Below are 14,119 nucleotides of genomic sequence, written 5' to 3'. Positions count from 1 at the left end.
CGTGAAAAAGGGCTCTGCTGTGTGAGATTTATCAGGCCTGCAGAGAGGCAGGAATCTCTGATGTAGTGCATCCGTACTTAATGATCTTCAGCATGCACTATCTGTTCCACTGATTGTAATGTAGAATAGATTACACGGGAGGGTTCAAGTCCTGGTCAATGTACCAAATGTGCCGCTACTACCCATCAGTCATTGCAGGCTTGGTGCTGCTACCGTGCTGAGCGAGGTCCAGCAGCGCTTCCGGAGTAAGACAGATGAGGAAGAAGGACAAGGCGGTCTAGAGCCCACACCCAGAAAGTGAAAAGCCCATGGGTCACTACGCTCCTCGCTGCAACAAACATGGGACACTTCCTCTGGTGGTGCATGGGGCTGCCAAGGCTCAGGAGCCAACCCAGTGACAGTCTGAAGTAGATGAGATGGCGATTGTACAGCTCCCCTAGATGTGATCGAACCATTGGACCGTTCAATTGTGTGATAGGTGAATTGCATGCCAATAAAACTGTTGGGAAGAACTAATAAGGAAACAAAAAGAACAACAATGTGGTCTATAAGAAGACCAGGAACTCTGGATTAGTGAGCTCTGAACCATTTCTCTCGGAGACCTTGGCTGCTGTCTGGAACCCCCCAGCCTCTCCCTGGCAGCCTGCTTCCCTAAAGAGGACAACCTTGGAAATCCTGCTCTGTCCTCTAGGATTGCTATGAGTTGAACTTGACTGGAGGGCAACAAGTTGTGGATTTGAACTTCTTCTTCTAGGGGAAACACGGGGTGGGATTCTTTTTCTTTTTTTGTAACCATTTTATTGGGGGCTCTTACAGCTCTTATCACAATCCATACATCCATCCACTGTGTCAAGCACATTTGTACATTTGTTGCCATCATCATTTTCAAAACATTTTCTTTCTACTTGAGCCCTTGGTATTAGCTTCTCATTTTCCCCCTCCCTCCCCTCCCCTTCATCCCTCATAAACCCTTGATAATTTATAAATTATTACTTTTTCATGTCTTACACTAACTGATGTCTCCCTTCACCTACTTTTCTGTTGTCCATCGCCCTGGAGAGGTTTTATGTAGATCATTGTGATCAGTTCCCCCTTTCTACCCCCACCTTTCCCTTACCCTCCTGATATTGCTACTCTCATTATTGGTCCTGAGGGGTTTATCTGTACGGAATTCCCTGTGTTTCTAGCTCTTATCTGTACTCATGTACATGCTCTGGTCTATCTAGATTTGTAAGGCAGAATTGTGGTCATGATAGTGGTGGGGAGGAAGCATTAAAGTACTAGAGGAAAGTTGTATGTTTCATCCATGCCATACTGTACCCTGCCTGGCTTGTCTCTTCCTTCTGACCCCTCTGTAAGGGATGTCCACTAGTCTACAGATGGGCTTTGGGTCTCCACTTTACGCTTCCCCTCATTCACATTTATATGATTTTTTGTTCTGGGTCTTTGATGCCTGATACCTGATCCCATTGACACCTCATGATCACACAGGCTCATGTGCTTATTCCATGTGAACTTTGTTGTTTCTCAGCTAGATGGCCACTTGTTTATCTTCAAGACTTTAAGACCCAAGATGCTATATCTTCTAATAGCCAGGCACCATCAGCTTTCTTCACCACATTTGCTATGTACCCATTTTGTCTTCAGCAATCACATTGGGAAGGTGAGCATCACGGAATGCCAGGTTATTACAACAAAGTGTTCTTGTGTTGAGGATGTACTTGAGTAGAGGACCAATGTCCGTCTGCTACCTTAATATTTTACGTATAAATATATGTACATAGATCTATTTTCCTATTGTTATATATAAATATATTTACTTATGTACATGCCTATATTTAGACCTCTATAAGTGCCCTTTGCCTCCTAGTTCTTTCCTCTATTTCCTTTTACTTTCCTCTTGTCCCACTATCATGTGTGGCCTTCATTCGTGTTTCAGTAATTCCTCTCGGTTACATTGCCCTTGATCAAGCCCTACCAGGAATCCTACACCCTCCTTGCCATTGATTTAAGATCATTTGTCGTTCTCTTGTCCCTGGGTTTGTGAATACTCACTTCCTTTCCCCCACCTCCTCCTCTCAAGTGTCCCCCCACAACTGTCGGTCTGTTGTTTTTACCTCAGGATTGCTTATCCAGCCTATCTTATCTAGATAGACATGCAGAGACAATAATAAGCACAAAAACAAGACAGAGCAAAACAAAGCAAGAAGAGAAAAGAAAAGAAAACAACAAAAACCAATGACAAAAAAGGGAAGAGCCTATAAATAGTTCCAGGTCTGTTTGTTGACCTTTAGGAATGTTTTCCAGTCCAGTCTGATGGGATGCCACACCCTGGACCCCAAGTCTATTTTTGGTACTCCCTGGGGACTTGATTGCTTTGCTCCCCTTGTTGCTCTGTTGCAGCACTATGGGTCAGTGAGGGATGTCGTGTCTCGTGGTGGGGCAGGTCCCCTGGTCCTCTCTGTGCATTGGCTGCTCTGAGCATGAACATCGTCCTTGGGGCTTGGTGGGCCAGAAAAGGGTTCGATTCTTATGAGTCTGTTCACAACATTTCATCAACTGAGCAGTATATAACCTGGCTTCATGTGTGTTTCTGTTTAAAACACCTTATTTAATATATGTTGATTCATTAACACTGGATGCATGGCCCACAGCACTGTAATGCGTGTCTAAATGAAACTTACCTCCCTGCCACCGAGTCAGTACTGACTCATATTGACCTTATAGGACAGGGTAGAACTTCCCCTGTGAGTTTCTGAGATGGTAACTCTTTATAGGAGCAGAAAGCCCGTCTTTCTCCCGCGGAGCCAATGATGGTTTTGAATGACCAGCTTTGCAAATCGCACCCCAACTCGTACCCACTGCATCACCAGGGCTCCCGAGGCTTCCCTGGCCCAGAATTTTCTCCTACAGGCACAATCCTTGCCTTCCTGAGGGCAGAAGCACCAGACAGCACCTCGCCACTAGTTTTTAATATTTTCTGCTTTCGTTTAGAGAGACTGGGGTGGTTATCTGTTTTGCTTTGTTAGTGTTGTTCATTTTATTGTCATTGTTATTGTTTTGTATATGAAATCCAGTATAGGTAATCTTCAGAGAGACTAACCGAGTAAATAGCTCTTGGGACATGTGGGGTGGGGGGCGCTAGAGGGAGAGAATGGGCGTAATTAAAGAGGAGGGAGTATAAGAATGAAGAAAATGTTCTAAACCGGATTGTGATGGGGATTGTACAACTCTTCTGGATGTGATTTAACTTATATAATTGGATGATAATAAGTGAACTATCTGCCCATAAGACCGTTTTATAAACCCAACAAGAAGCATGAACGCATGAAAAGGACGCTGGTTTATAGGACCGCCACGTGCTGTCCTGCTCAACTTCAGCCGCGCATGCGCATCAGTCCCCCACGGTGTTGACGTTTCTGTGTTCACAACCGAGGGCAAAAGCTACAGTGGTTTGGGGGCAGAGGCCCTGACCATACATTTTTAGCAAGTAGGGGAATTCACAAATATTTTATCCACAAGAAATAAGGATTCTCTGTGCTTTAATCTCTGCATCTGTATCATGGAGATAACAACAACAACAAAACATAGCAGCGGCTATGCCAGCCAGTGGGACCAGGCTAAAGTGCACAAAGGGGCATAAAGCATTTATGACACTGCTGGCACAGACGAAGGGGCTTCAAAAGTTTGTGGAGAAATCGAATTAAGAGATAAAGGAATTTTTCCATAACTTTTTGAAGCCCCCTCGTACCAGGAACAATGTAAATCTCAGTCTTTCTTTTCAAAGAGATCGTTGAGCAAGTTATACCACGACCTGTGACTCGCTTCCCCTGAAGGCAAATAAAACATTGAAATACTTGGAACAAGAGGGGGGGAAATGTAATATTTACATTTCCTATTCCAGAAGCTTGTTTTTATTACAAAATTGAGTAACCCAAACGAGGAAGAAGGTTGGTATTAAAACCTGCCTCAAAAGAGGAAGGGGGCTGTGCTTGGATGTCCCCTTGGCCCGTCATTTCTGACCCAGGGGCGGTCATGAGAGGGCACACACACCATCATCCCACTGAGCACGGCTGTGAGTGTGGACAAAGCGCTCTTTGCTTCTCTCTGTCGAATGAACGGTGTCAGCCCAGAAATCCAGGCCAGCCCCGACCCTCAGAGCAATGTCCCCTTGGCAGATTGAGCAAGTGTCCAAATCTTGTTTAATTCTGTCTTGCAAAAGAAATAAAGGGACCAGAAAAACCGTGGACTATTTTCCTGTCTGAAACGGCTATCTCATATCTGAAATTCCTCTCTTTACATCTGAAACCTTCCTCTCCTTGTGACGAAAGCAGTCAAGGTAAGGAAGGGCGAGACGCAGAAAACCAAAATCACTACCATCGAGTTGATTTCCCCTGAAAGCGACCTCGCAGGACATGCAGAACCGCCCCCGCGGGCTCCGAGGCCGTCACGCTTTCTCCCTCTGTGCCACCAGGGCTCCTGAGGGCAGCAGCAGTGAAGGTCATTTGCAGAAAAGGGAATGAGATCTGAACTGTGTCAACCCAGATCAGGGTCTCGTTCTCGTCGGGAAGCGTGAACATTGAAACCACCATTCTGAAATGAATGAGGCAATATGTGTCAAATGCCTTTAAAACATTGCTCTTTCGTGGAGCAATTCTAAAAAGAATTTACCCTAAAGAAACGGCAGGAGATATGCACAAATATTAAATACTACGCAAAGACGTTGTCTTTTATAGTCAGAAGGGGGAAGGGTGTGCGGATGGGGTGGGGTGAAGAAAGCAAACTCCATGTCAAAAAATAGGGGGCCAGTTAAATCAATTATGAGTCGTACATCGCACGGACGGCTAGGGAAGAAAACGAAACGACAGAAGAGTGTGTGTGGGAATATATTTATGATCTACCGCTAAGTAAATGTTGCAGAAAGACACATCGACTGCTGAAGGGGTCAAAAAACGAACTTATTGAACTCCTCCCTGATTCGTGAACTGTAACCTAGAGACAAACTCTTGTTTTAGGGTACAAAGAGACCCCGGTCTCAAATACAGTTTAAGGAGAACGTTTATTCTTTATCATTAAAGCTTAAATGGGACGAAATAAGAAAAAGAGGTGAGGAGGACCATTAGCATGAGGCCGAAACAGCACCCAAGGATTCATAAACACACAGCTACTTAAAGAACATAAAGAAAACTGTCATAAATGCATGATTATGTCAGATCAATACATCAGAGTTGCAGGTGGGACTATAGGCGCAGGAATGGGACCATGACTGGGACACATACATTATGGTAGATAGAAAAGTTCACAAGATGGATCCGGGGCCCTCTGACCATGGCAGTCAGGGAATGACGCATGACTATGTGAATCCCAAGATTGTCCCCAGTATAGTGGTTTCCATCGAGGACACACCCAGGCAAGCCCCCAAAGAAGAGTGCCCATCTCTGGGCTGGCCAGAGAGGGAGTGAAGGCAATACACTGTCCTGAGAGCAAGACCGTCTATACCTTGGTTATGATCGAAGGAATTCAATGGAGGCTTCATCTAGGAAGGGACTCTGTACATGGGTTTCAGGTTTTCAATGTGATCCCTAGCCTCCTATAAATGGGCTGCTCCGAATTTAAGCTCTAATACACGTTGAAAAGGAAATACGCCTATGTCTTAGGGGAGTGGGCTGTTAAAGGGGGAAAAAACTAAACGCACTGCCATCTGGTTGATTCCAATTTCTAGTGACCCCGTGGGACTGAGAAGAACAACCCCCTTTTTAAAATTAATAAATCATTTTATTGGGGGATCTTACAACTCTTAGAACAATCCATAAATCAATTGTATCAAATGCATTTGTACATATGTTGCCATCATCATTTTCAAAATATTTTCTTTCTGCTTGAGCCCTTGATATTAGCTCCTCTTTTTTTCCTCCCTCCCTGACCCTTCTACCCACATGGACCCTTGATAGATTATTATTATGAACTTTCCCTTTAGTTTCCTAGCCTTTGCATCTTTATGGCACACACAGCCTCCTCTTCCTCCTATAGATCAGTTGGTGGATTTGAACTGCTGAACTTCGGGTTAGCAGTTCAGTGTCTATCCCTCTAGGCCATGAGGGCTGCCTTATACAGGGGAAAAAAGAAACCCCAAATTCAAGTATATTTTACAGAAACCCTTTATTAAATCAAACAGGAAAAGACAAAGATAGAACAAATTCTCCAGATGAGGGGCATCATCAACACAAGGATATAATGGCAACCAAAGGATTCACGCCACATGGCTACTTAGCTAGGACACAGAAACAAAGGATATTGTCACAAAATCAGCACTGGGAGTAGTCCAAGTTCATCATGGGGGCAGGTGGGACTGCAGCAGCAGGAAGGGGAGGGTGATTGGGATATAGCCTCTGTTGCAGATTAGAACCGTTTACAGGATTGGTTCCGAGGTCCTCTGATGCATAACCATGTGACCTTAAAGTCCATCAAGGACACACCCTGGCAAGTTCCTAAGGATGAGACCACAATTTTCTCAGTGGCTAGGGGAGTCACAAGAAACATACTCTGCCTGGGGCAAAGCTTTTTACATTCACGGTCAACGGCATGCTTCAGGACTCATTGAAGGCTGAATCTTTGTGGAGACTCAAGATGGAGCTAGGGCTCCCACTGTAAACTATAGTCTTTGCTAAAGCTAGTGCCCAGAATTTAAGTTCTGATACATGAGAAAAATGGGAAAGAAGCAATTAGCACTTACCACATAGCCCTGTTTTCCAGCTCTGGTCTCCTAACTGGATAAACTCACAATGATGGCATTCTCCCTCAGCAGGGATATGCTTGGTGGCAGGCAGGCTGCAAATCCCCATCCCAGACAACCCTGGGATCCACATACACATGTAGTTCCATGGGGTGGAGTCAGAAGGTGGGAATCATGCACTACAGCAGTTCTATCGTGGGCCAGAGCTCAACCATGTATGGGGACTCCTAGCACCCACATGTGTCACCCCACACTCCTGCTCGTGGGTAATAAAATAGCTATGCTCCAAAGGGTCTCCAAGGGCTGCTTTTTCTAAAGTAGATCACTGGGCCTCCTTTCATGGTGCCTCAGGGGGACTAGAACATACAATCTTTTGGTTACCAGCTGAGCATCTTAACCTTTTGTGCCATCCAGGGACCCTATCCATCTGAAATAGTGCATAAAGGACCAGGAATAGGTACAACATGCTAACAGGAGGTCTGGTGGCTAACATGCAGTGTTAGCAGTGTTAGCATGTTAGCAGTGGCTAACATGCTCATAGCCAAGAGGTTGGCAGTTCGAAAGCACCAGGAATAAAGTTGACTTCTATAAAGATGTACATCCTTGAAAACTCCAGGGGAGTTTTCCTAAGGCCACCCTGAGTTAGCACTGAGCCCATGGCAATGAGCTAATGGTGGTTATCTCTGAGGAGAGGAATTATGAATAATTTTAATATTCTTTAAATATTTTCCCATATTTCAAATAGCAAGTCTGTCTTACTTTTGAAACAAGGGGAGAAATACATCTAAATGTATGCCATGAGCTAGAAGAACTGATAGCTGGATAAGTGCCCAGCGAAAAGAAAAGATGAAGCCAAGGTTAAGTGGCTGGCCAAAGGTCAGAACACCATTGTGCCGTAGACGGAGCTCGTCAGAGAATTCCTGCCTGCTGGCTCCCAGCCAGGGTATTTACAACCATCCATCCAGAGCTTCGCTACTCCCACAGTTGGGCAAGCCCATCAACAGGCCTGGAAACATTTCAAAGGATGAGACCTTGGGCATTTTCCAGAATGGTAGTTTGTTGCTGCTTCCAATCACTCACGCTACTGTCAAGCCAGACAGCCAGGCTACTAAGGAAGTGACAGGGCATCTATCCACGTCCTTTCTGGCACAGACTCACCCTTCCTCCATGTGTACCCTTAAGTCCTGCCAATGGAATGAAGCAGAATAACCTGTGGCCTATGTGGGCCCTATAGTGTTGGAATCATCTTGATGGCAGTGAGTGTTAGGGGACCCTTTGAGGTAAGAAAATGTGCTTCGAGAGGTATCAAAGTAGTAAAACCCATAGGATTTGGAATTAGCTCAGTGGGGGTTGATTCCAACTTCTGTTTTCAGGGCCATCACCACCCCATAAAGTACATTTGTTCAAATTGGGAAAGGGCACCCCCTCTATGTAGACAGGAGCTCTGGTGGTGTAATGGTTGTGTGTTGGGCTACTAACCTCTAGGTCAGCAGTTCAAAACCACTAGTCACTACAAGGGAGAAAGATGGGGCTTTCCACTCCCATGAAGAGTTATAGTCTCAGAAACTCACAAGGCAGTTCTACCCTTTCCTGTAGGCTTGCTATGGGTCAGCATCAACTGATGGCAGTGAGAGAGTGTGTCTCTAGATGGATACCATCCTGCAGGTGTGTGACTTTGCACATGGAACATAGGCTGGAGTTTTGCCTCTATTTACCCTTTTAGGTTGGTCGTCCAATGCATGATATCCTGGTAACCTAACACACAAACACACACACACAAAGAAAGATCACAAGTAGATGATTTTTAAAGAACAGACACATTTTCACACACTTCAGGAAGATTTCTCATAATCACCATTATTTGACTTCTTTTTCTCTTATGTTTATTCTGTTTGTTTGTTCATTTGTTTGTGAACTGAGAAGTGATTTGGTTTAAGGTCCAGTCTACATCAGTGTGGCCTTATTAATAGTTTTTACAAAGAAGACTCCTTTCTATGTCAAACAAGGTACTATTTATAGGTATAAGGGTTAGGATGGCAATATGCATTTTTGGTAGAATCCCGTCATCCAAAACACATGACTTACACATCTGAATATGATGCCTTATTTATTCTTTACTGTAAGGAGACCTGGAAGAACTTGTTTCACTTTTCTGAGCCTTGGATTCCTCAGTGGTCACATAGGCCAAATACTGATCCTCCCTCAAGTATTGTGCATGAGAGCCGCAAATCGGAGCGATTTGGTGTTCCGATATAGCGTCTGGGAGTGAGGCTTAACTCCATTTTAAAATCTTGACGGGAGTCTTAAATCCATGTTGAATTTTAAAGGTGCCTTTTCTAAAAACAGTTCCTCTAACCTCGATGTTGACTTACCCATCTTCTCACAGGGAAACACTCTTTTCTCGTAGTCTGCTCCCAGGGGGCATTTCCCACTGTGGTTAAACAGGTGCAAGACCCGAGAGCTTGTGTCCAATGAGTCTTGATGAGAAGCCTTACCGATAAATGTTTTCAGGAACAGGAATGACTGAGAAAGCAATTTTAATAGCAGGCTACCAGAAAAGAAAAGAGAACGAGGAACCCTGTCATTGTCCTGTGGCCATCCTGTCACCAGTGGGAGGGCTCAAAGGCTTAGAATTATATATCCGTGGCCCATCTTGTAAACCCGTGCAAGGGTAGTCACAGAGGGCTGACTCCAGGCCAACAGAGCGTGTTAAGCCTGTCTCTGGGATGGGTGCAGGGCTCCAGACAAGCTCTCCGTAACACACGTGTCTTGGCGGGGGTGGGGTGGGGTGGGGCGGCATATGCTGGGGCAGTTTTGTTCCAGGCAGAGGTCAGCACAGAAGGTCATGCGACTTGGGGGTGGGGCTCCAAAAGGGTAATCATGTGAGATGGTCTTAAAGGACACAGGACAATCACAGGGGCTTATTAGAAGTTTCCAGAAAATCAACGCCTGCACTGGTGCGAAAGGGGCCAGGAAAGGCCGATGGCGGGAATTCTTCCCAATCGTGACGACAATGCCCCTGCGCATTCTTCCAGGGTAGCAAGGGCTGTCCGAGGAGCATTTCCCCGGAAACATGACTTCTTCATCTCTCTAAAGGCCTCACCTGGCCCCGGCAGCTCCTCTTTGTTCCCCAAATGGAAAGAACAATTTAAATGAACATGCTTTTAGTCCCTGGACTACGCCAGGGAAACCGAGGACGATGGAATTCTCCTGGGAAATGCTCAAGCCTCACTCACTGCCCACGGGGTGGATGCCAACTCAGGCGACACTGTGGGACAGAGCGCACGGCCCCCATCAGTCTGTCTGCCGACCCGCGGCTGCCCGGAGTGCCTGGGCTTAGAGGGAGGCTCTGCCAAGGACCATGGGCTTCGCACTTTGACATTGTTGTTTAATAAAACGTTCTAGAAAGTTTTAGCACTTGGTTTTGGGAGACCCTTAAATATGTTATCTACCTAGGGAACCGATTACAAGGATCTATATGTGACCTCCCTGGGGGACGGACAACAGAAAAGTGGGTGAAGGGAGACGGCGGACAGGGCAAGATATGACAAAATAATAATTCATAAATTATCAAGGGCTCATGAGGGAGGGGGGAGGGGGGAGGGAGGGGAAAAAATGAGGATCTGATGCCGGGGGCTTAAGTGGAGAGCAAATGTTTTGAGAATGACGAGGGCAATGAGTGTACAAATGTGCTTTACACAATTGATGTATGTATGGATTGTGATAAGAGTCGTATGAGCCCCTAATAAAACGATTTTTAAAAAAAGAATATGTTATCTACCTAGCCTTTTAGGTCTGCCAGCTCCCAGACACCTCACCTTACACTCCTCTGGTCGTCATGTCGCCAGATAGGATGAGTTCTTGTGGCAATTGTACAAACATGTTTTCTTCCTAGCTGTCCGCTGTGCGGACTGTCAATGACTCTTCATTGTACTTTTCTCAAGGATGTGTTCTTAGTCTGGGGCAGTTGTCAGGAGGTCAAAGTTGACGAAGAATGGGTCACTCAATGAAATGATCCCCCTCAAAGCTTTCACTGGCACTGAGTCGATTTCGACTCACCCTGACCTTCTAGGACAGAGTGGAAATGGCCGTGTGGGTGTGTGAAACGGTAACCCTTTATGGGAGTGAAAGCCTCATCTCCCTCCCTCGGAGCAGCTGGTGGTTTCAAACAGATGACCCTGAGGTTAATAGCCCAACGCATAGCCACTGTGCCCCCAAAGCTGTAATAAAATGTGCAGGGTTCTTATTAGCTCTTGAACTCGTGACTGGGCTTTCTAAATGGAGGATAGTCTAATTTTTGTTTTCATAGTCTCTCTCGAAGTTTACTTTGCCTAGAAATATATTTTGCAAATAAAGTACAAATGCGAAAAGGGAAGGTGAGATTCATAATAGATTACTTGTTATCACATATATGTATATATTTATAATTGTTATCATTCTATCTGCTTGCAACGTCTGAAGTAGGCATATCTGATGTGGAATTTCTAATTACACATTTAGTTCAAAAGAGGGTAATTTTAACTCCACACCCAGACACACCCATGCCCCTGGAGAATACTTCCAACGTTGTTGAATGTCTTGGGGATTGAGACAGACAGCTTTCTTCAAGTTATTATTAGCGGAGTTCATGTTCTACTCCGGTAGAGCACAGTGAGTGGTGCGAGTGAGTAATTCAGAAGGCAGCTCTGAGGCGTGTGATTTGCATCAACACAAAGTGAACTTCCGAGGCTGGGCTTGAAAACAAGGGCCCCCATGCTAGTCTTCAGTCCCAGTATCCACTCCGCGGCGTGATAGCTTAAGAACTCTCTCCAGGACCAGATGGTCTGCCGTTAATCGCTTTGGTTGGAAAGGGAAAATGATAATTTAGCCTGAAAGCTTTAAATTACATTCTGAGCACCCCACTTTGCAAAAGGCTGTGGATGGCGGTGACAGCCCAAAATTCACTTGCAGGGTCCCCCACATAAATTAAGCCTCCATTGGATTCTTTCCGATCATTAACCTGGGAAATAAATAACCTCGCCCTCTGGCAGGAAACCTTGGAAAGCAGATTGCCTCCACCCTCTGCAGTCACCCCAGGCAGGGCAGTCTCTCTTAGACGCTTGCCTGGCTGTGTCCTTAACGGAGGTCACCGTGCTGAGAACTGTATAGGGCAGCGGTTCTCAACTTGTGGGTTGAGAGCCCTTTGGGGGTCGAATGACCCTTTCACAGGGGTCACCTGATTCATAACAGTAACAAAATGCCAGTGATGAAGCAGCAATGAAAATAATTTTATGGTTGGGGTCACCACAACATGAACTGTATGAAAGGGTCACAGCATGAGGAAGGTTGAGATCCACACTGGTCTAGGGGGTCTAATAGTCATGAGTCCTGCCCTGTCAGTCTTGCCCTGACTGATCCTTCTAGCTAACATAATGTCCATGGTCCTGTTTCTGCTCCTGTACTTCCCACCTATAATTGTGATGGATTTATTTGCCACTAAGGAGCCCTGGTGGCTGATGGTGTAGTGGTTATGAGTTGGGCCACTACCCTTCCAGGTCAGTAGTTCAAAACCACCAGCAGTGGTTTCTTTCTGTGGGAGAAAGGTGGGGAGTTCTATTCTGGTAAAGAGTTACAGTCTCGGAAAACCCACGGGAGCAGTTCTACTCTGGTTTATAGGGTTGCTGCTATGAGCTGGCATTGTCGCTGGAGTGAGGTTGGTTTGAATCTGCCACCAATCATGAATTTGTGACAGTGTTCTGTGTTCTGTACCTGATGGAACTAGCATCCCGACCTGAATCCTCTGGTGTCATTTTGACTTCATGCTAATGGCTTCCCTCATTGGACAATATGTCTGTATCTTTGTGTTGTCTTTGTCCCTTTTAAGAATTAATAAATGTTATTGTTGGGTTACGGTGGTGGGACACCTTACAATGGAGATCTTTCTTAAAATAGGGCTAGTTTTCCATGGCCATGGCTTTGAGTGTAGAAATAAGATCAAGTACTTTCTACCAAGTCCCCAATTTGCCACAAGCCCCCCCTTTGATTGTATTTCAAATTCAAAAAGGTGATCTGACTTTCTTTGAAATGCCGGAGCTTTCTGCAGAAATAGCAAGCAGTTTCAAAGACCGAAATGGTGACTGTATACAAAGAGTTAATCCAGAGCCAAGGCTATGCGATAGTCTTTGAACCCTGTCCCGTGGATCCCAGCCTTCTAAACTGTCTACCAATTGTTCGATCGCGTCTGTGCTAGGGGACATTTTCAACTATTGGTAGATGGTTAAATTTATATTTGAGGGCTAATATAAGATTGGGGTCTCTTTTGCACCCGAAACAATAGAATAGTGAGTTTTGTTTCCTCAAGTCTCCAGAAGACAGGAAGACACGGATTTTTCAGCTTACCTAAAAATGTAGCATTTGCCTTTTCTCGATAAACGTGCATTGTTTTCCAAGGAGTGCATCCTTCATAATTGAGCATAACTGCCTTGAGAGGAAGTCTATAATCCTTAAATCACTCTGTGGTTCTCTGCCTGGAGTCTTGCTTTTAACTTTTTTTTTTTAATGGAATATCTTATAATCAAGCAATTACCCTAATTTTATAACAGCAACCATAAGCACCTCATTCAATAACTCCCTGGAAATCTGGAGGGGAAGTCTGTTTCACACACAAAACAAGACAAAGCAATGATGACAACAAACACCATGACAAAAGTCCAACAGAAAGAGCAATTAAAGACTCCGAGTGACTCAGTGTTAAAGTGTTGGAAAATCTGCTGCTTTCACATGATTTTGGCCCTTTACTCCCTGTTTCTCAAAAGCAAGTGAGATGAGAACAAGGCAGGAGGTCCGAACGGTAACCTCGTATGTAGTTGTTAGGGCCAGGGCGCCCACGTCGGCTCTCCTCAGACCCGAGTTACTTGCAGGTTGCGGTCCCGTCAGGTATCTGCTTGCAGGAATGAGTGCTTGAAGATGTTTGTTCTTTGTGCAGGAGGAGAAAAGACTAACTTTGTGCTTAGTGTTTGGACAGAGATAGAGGGAGGTCATGAGGAAACGACATGGAGAGGCATAATGTCTTTTCTTGTGGCTACCCACTTCCACACACGTCCATCACTCCCACTCAATATTGGCCTGTGGTCTAGAGCCCAAAACCAAGGGATAGAGGGTGGAATTCCACTCCCACCCCCCAACCCCCGCATAGTATTTATGATCCTAGATGAAAAATGCTGTATGGGATTGGTGATGGAGCTAGCCTTTCCCCAACATTGCTTGAAACCTCAAGAGATTTTGTACCTAGATTTGGGGCAACCCACCAGCTGAGCCTAGAGAGCTCCCTTTTTAGGTTGGTTATTGTGTTACTCTGGGTACTTTAGAGAAACAAATCCACAGAAATTCATGTATGAGAGAGTTGGG

This window comes from Echinops telfairi, unplaced genomic scaffold, assembly GCF_000313985.2.
Source record: "Echinops telfairi isolate 266 unplaced genomic scaffold, ASM31398v2 ScPeMD7_2;HRSCAF=8, whole genome shotgun sequence".
Taxonomy (NCBI): Eukaryota; Metazoa; Chordata; class Mammalia; order Afrosoricida; family Tenrecidae; genus Echinops; species Echinops telfairi.
The sequence above is the reverse complement of the archived record's forward strand: the minus strand, read 5'-3'. Positions refer to the sequence as shown.